The sequence below is a fragment of the Idiotropiscis lumnitzeri genome, unplaced genomic scaffold (genome assembly GCF_059441095.1).
Source record: "Idiotropiscis lumnitzeri isolate Australia: NSW breed Sydney's pygmy pipehorse unplaced genomic scaffold, RoL_Ilum_1.0 HiC_scaffold_474, whole genome shotgun sequence".
NCBI classification, from domain to species: domain Eukaryota; kingdom Metazoa; phylum Chordata; class Actinopteri; order Syngnathiformes; family Syngnathidae; genus Idiotropiscis; species Idiotropiscis lumnitzeri.
Genome location: NW_028284009.1, coordinates 1 through 5,000, shown reverse-complemented (window position 1 = coordinate 5,000; position 5,000 = coordinate 1). Strand labels below are relative to the sequence as shown.

The 5,000-nt window shown below is 61.4% G+C and overlaps 1 non-coding gene across 1 annotated transcript in view; it reads right to left on the bottom strand.

The window, feature by feature from the left end:
* LOC148314079 (18S ribosomal RNA) overlaps window positions 1–146 on the bottom strand; it is a 1,935-nt gene extending 1,789 nt beyond the window's left edge. The window contains exon 1 of the ribosomal RNA XR_015841980.1: window positions 1–146. This exon is cut by the window's left edge and continues 1,789 nt beyond it. This is a non-coding gene — a ribosomal RNA (18S ribosomal RNA).
* Window positions 147–5,000: the final 4,854 nt, after the last annotated feature.

Sequence of the window (5,000 nt, the reverse complement as noted above, 5' to 3'; positions counted from 1 at the left end):
ATCCAAGTAACGGTGGAGCGATCAAAGGAACCATAACTGATTTAATGAGCCATTCGCAGTTTCACTGTATCGGAACCGTGTGTACTTAGACTTGCATGGCTTAATCTTTGAGACAAGCATATGCTACTGGCAGGATCAACCAGGTAGCCCTCGCGTCCGGCGGTCTGTGTTTCTTGCATTGGAACCGGAGCTGAGCGGGGAGCCGGGCGCGGGGACCGGGCGGCGCCCGCGGGAGACGGCCTCCCGCGGGGTTACCCCCGGCGGCACCCCAGCCTCCCTCGTTTCTTTCATATTTATTTCGGACGTGGGCTACCGAAATTTCCGTTACGATTCAGCCCCCGTGCGCGGTGAGGAAGTCGGCTGGGCCTCGGTATGTACTCGGTCCGTAGAGGCCGCGTTACCGCGTGGCGGTCAGTCGCGGGAGGGAGCCGGAGCCGCCCGCACGCCCGCGACCGCAACACGCACTCGGAGGCGGCGTCTTCTGACAGACGCCGGTAGGGTTTGAGAAACATGCTTTTTCGGAAAGGACCGCTCGGCTGATGCGGGCCTGGGCTCCCGCGCCCCTCTCGTGGCGGGGCGGCGCGGGGTACCCGCGAGCGCGGCGGAACTCCCGTGTAGGACATCTCTGGGCCCGTGTGGCCAACGGGCACGCGACAGGGTCGTCTCGGTCTCGCGACGAAAGCGGTTTCGCGCTGGTTGGTGCGCTAGAGGTCGATCCGCAGGCCGAAGGAACCGTCCACCCGAACACCCCGGCGCGAGGCCGGGGCCGGCAGGGGCCCTCCGATGGCGGGTCATGCTTGCCAATCGGTCAGTGGTTGGTGTGGTGCAGTATATGTCAGGGTGTGGGTGCGAGATGGGCCGGGAGGACCGCTCCTCCAGCGTCGGACCCGAGTCATAGGAAGTGCCGTTTTGTCACAACCCCAGGGGTGGGGGGGTAACGGTAGGGAAGTGCCGGCCAACGCGCAGAGGTCGACCCGCAGGCCGAAGGAACCGTCCACCCGAACACCCCGGCGCGAGGCCGGGGCCGGCAGGGGCCCTCCGATGGCGGGTCATGATTGCCAATCGGTCAGTGGTTATGTGTGCTGCGGTGATGCGGGTGCCGGCCAACGCTCAGAGGTCGACCCGCAGGCCGAAGGAACCGTCCACCCGAACACCCCGGCGCGAGGCCGGGGCCGGCAGGGGCCCTCCGATGGCGGGTCATGATTGCCAATCGGTCAGTGGTTATGTGTGTGCTGCGGTGCCGGCCAACGCTCAGAGGTCGACCCGCAGGCCGAAGGAACCGTCCACCCGAACACCCCGGCGCGAGGCCGGGGCCGGCAGGGGCCCTCCGATGGCGGGTCATGATTGCCAATCGGTCAGTGGTTGTGTGTGCTGCGGTGCCGGCCAACGCTCAGAGGTCGACCCGCAGGCCGAAGGAACCGTCCACCCGAACACCCCGGCGCGAGGCCGGGGCCGGCAGGGGCCCTCCGATGGCGGGTCATGATTGCCAATCGGTCAGTGGTTGTGTGTGTTGCGGTGGGGCCGGGAGGACCGCTCCTCCTGCGTCGGACCCGGGTCATGGGAAGTGCCGTGTGGCGGTGGTGGGGCCGGGAGGACCGCTCCTCCTGCGTCGGACCCGAGTCATGGGAAGTGCCGTGTGGCGGGGCCGGGAGGACCGCTCCTCCTGCGTCGGACCCGAGTCATAGGAAGTGCCGTGTGGCGGGGCCGGGAGGACCGCTCCTCCTGCGTCGGACCCGAGTCATAGGAAGTGCCGTGTGGCGGGGCCGGGAGGACCGCTCCTCCTGCGTCGGACCCGAGTCATAGGAAGTGCCGTGTGGCGGGGCCGGGAGGACCGCTCCTCCTGCGTCGGACCCGAGTCATAGGAAGTGCCGTGTTGCGCTGGTGGGGCCGTGCCCGCCAACAGCCTTCAGTGGTCGGATACCACGTTTGCAAGCTCCCCGCTGGAATGGGGACTTAGAAGAAATGAGGGGAAAATTCCCCCGGAGCTCCGTGCCTGAGGGCGGGCTGTGAGCCGCGCCGCGTCCGCCAACAGCCTTCCATGGTCGGACACCATTGTTCGCAAGTTGCCCGCTGGAATGGGCACATAGAAGAAATTTCGAGGATAACATCCACCAGAGCGCCAGGGCGGCCGTTATTGCAGTATGCGTCCGCCTGGCAGCTCTCTTCCGCGGGAACCATTGGGCAATTTCTTTCACGGAGGTGGACATAGAAGAATTTTTGTTTCTAAAAACGTGGTTCCTAAAAATGTGCCCCAGGTGTTTTGGAAAACCCGGGTAAACCTGGGAAGTAGGCAAATGACCCTCTGACTAGGGGTAAAAACGTTTGCCTACTGCAGCGCCCCTAATGCAATTCGGCGGAACTGCAACGCCCCTGGTCGCCTAAACGCTACCCCTGGTCGCCTAAACCTCACCCCTGGTCGCCTAAACCTCACCCCTGGTCGCCTAAAAGTCACCCCTGGTCGCCTAAATTGTCAACCCCTGGTCACCTAAATTGTCAACCCCTGGTCGCCTAAAGGGGACTTAGAAGAAATGAGGGGGCAAATTCCCCCGGAGCTCCGTGCCTGAGGGCGGGCTGTGAGCCGCGCCGCGTCCGCCAACAGCCTTCAGTGGTCGGATACAATGTATGAAAGTTCCCCGCTGGAAAGGGGACTTAGAAGAAATGAGGCAAATTTCCCCGGAGCTCCGTGCCTGAGGGCGGGCTGTGAGCCGCGCCGCGCCCGCCAACAGCCTTCAGTGGTCGGATACAATGTTTGAAAGTTCCCCGCTGGAAAGGGGACTTAGAAGAAATGAGGCAAATTTCCCCGGAGCTCCGTGCCTGAGGGCGGGCTGTGAGCCGCGCCGCGCCCGCCAACAGCCTTCAGTGGTCGGATACAATGTTTGAAAGGTCCCCGCTGGAAAGGGGACTTAGAAGAAATGAGCCAAATTTCCCCGGAGCTCCGTGCCTGAGGGCGGGCTGTGAGCCGCGCCGCGTCCGCCAACAGCCTTCAGTGGTCGGATACAATGTTTCAAAGTTCCCCGCTGGAAAGGGGACTTAGAAGAAATTTGTAAAAATTCACCCGGAGCTCCGTGCCTGAGGGCCGGCTATGAGCCGCGCCGTGCCCGCCAACAGCCTTCCACGGTCGGATACAATGTTTCAAAGTTCCCCGCTGGAAAGGGGACTTAGAAGGAATTTGTCAAATTCACCCGGAGCTCCGTGCCTGAGGGCCGGCTATGAGCCGCGCCGTGCCCGCCAACAGCCTTCCACGGTCGGATACAATGTTTCAAAGTTCCCCGCTGGAAAGGGGACTTAGAAGGAATTTGTCAAATTCACCCGGAGCTCCGTGCCTGAGGGCCGGCTATGAGCCGCGCCGTGCCCGCCAACAGCCTTCCACGGTCGGATACAATGTTTGAAAGTTCCCCGCTGGAAAGGGGACTTAGAAGAAATGAGGGGGAAATTCCCCCGGAGCTCCGTGCCTGAGGGCGGGCTGTGAGCCGCGCCGCGTCCGCCAACAGCCTTCCACGGTCGGATACAATGTTTCAAAGTTCCCCGCTGGAAAGGGGACTTAGAAGAAATTTGTAAAATTCACCCGGAGCTCCGTGCCCGAGGGCCGGCTATGAGCCGCGCCGCGCCCGCCAACAGCCTTCCTTTGGTCGGATACAATGTTTCAAAGTTCCCCGCTGGAAAGGGGACTTAGAAGAAATTTGTAAAATTCACCCGGAGCTCCGTGCCCGAGGGCCGGCTATGAGCCCCGCCGTGCCCGCCAACAGCCTTCCACGGTCGGATACAATGTTTCAAAGTTCCCCGCTGGAAAGGGGACTTAGAAGAAATTTGTAAAAATTCACCCGGAGCTCCGTGCCCGAGGGCCGGCTATGAGCCCCGCCGTGCCCGCCAACAGCCTTCCACGGTCGGATACAATGTTTCAAAGTTCCCCGCTGGAAAGGGGACTTAGAAGAAATTTGTAAAAATTCACCCGGAGCTCCGTGCCCGAGGGCCGGCTATGAGCCGCGCCGCGCCCGCCAACAGCCTTCCACGGTCGGATACAATGTTTCAAAGTTCCCCGCTGGAAAGGGGACTTAGAAGAAATTTGTGAAAATTCACCCGGAGCTCCGTGCCCGAGGGCCGGCTATGAGCCGCGCCGTGCCCGCCAACAGCCTTCCACGGTCGGATACAATGTTTCAAAGTTCCCCGCTGGAAAGGGGACTTAGAAGAAATTTGTAAAAATTCATCCGGAGCTCCGTGCCCGAGGGCCGGCTATGAGCCGCGCCGTGCCCGCCAACAGCCTTCCACGGTCGGATACAATGTTTCAAAGTTCCCCGCTGGAAAGGGGACTTAGAAGAAATTTGTGAAAATTCACCCGGAGCTCCGTGCCCGAGGGCCGGCTATGAGCCGCGCCGTGCCCGCCAACAGCCTTCCACGGTCGGATACAATGTTTCAAAGTTCCCCGCTGGAAAGGGGACTTAGAAGAAATTTGTAAAAATTCACCCGGAGCTCCGTGCCCGAGGGCCGGCTATGAGCCGCGCCGTGCCCGCCAACAGCCTTCCACGGTCGGATACAATGTTTCAAAGTTCCCCGCTGGAAAGGGGACTTAGAAGAAATTTGTGAAAATTCACCCGGAGCTCCGTGCCCGAGGGCCGGCTATGAGCCGCGCCGTGCCCGCCAACAGCCTTCCACGGTCGGATACAATGTTTCAAAGTTCCCCGCTGGAAAGGGGACTTAGAAGAAATTTGTGAAAATTCACCCGGAGCTCCGTGCCTGAGGGCCGGCTATGAGCCGCGCCGCGCCCGCCAACAGCCTTCAGTGGTCGGATACAATGTTTGAAAGTTCCCCGCTGGAAAGGGGACTTAGAAGAATTGAGTAAAATTCACCCGGAGCTCCGTGCCCGAGGGCCGGCTATGAGCCGCGCCGCGCCCGCCAACAGCCTTCCTTTGGTCGGATACAATGTTTCAAAGTTCCCCGCTGGAAAGGGGACTTAGAAGAAATTTGTGAAAATTCACCCGGAGCTCCGTGCCTGAGGGCCGGCT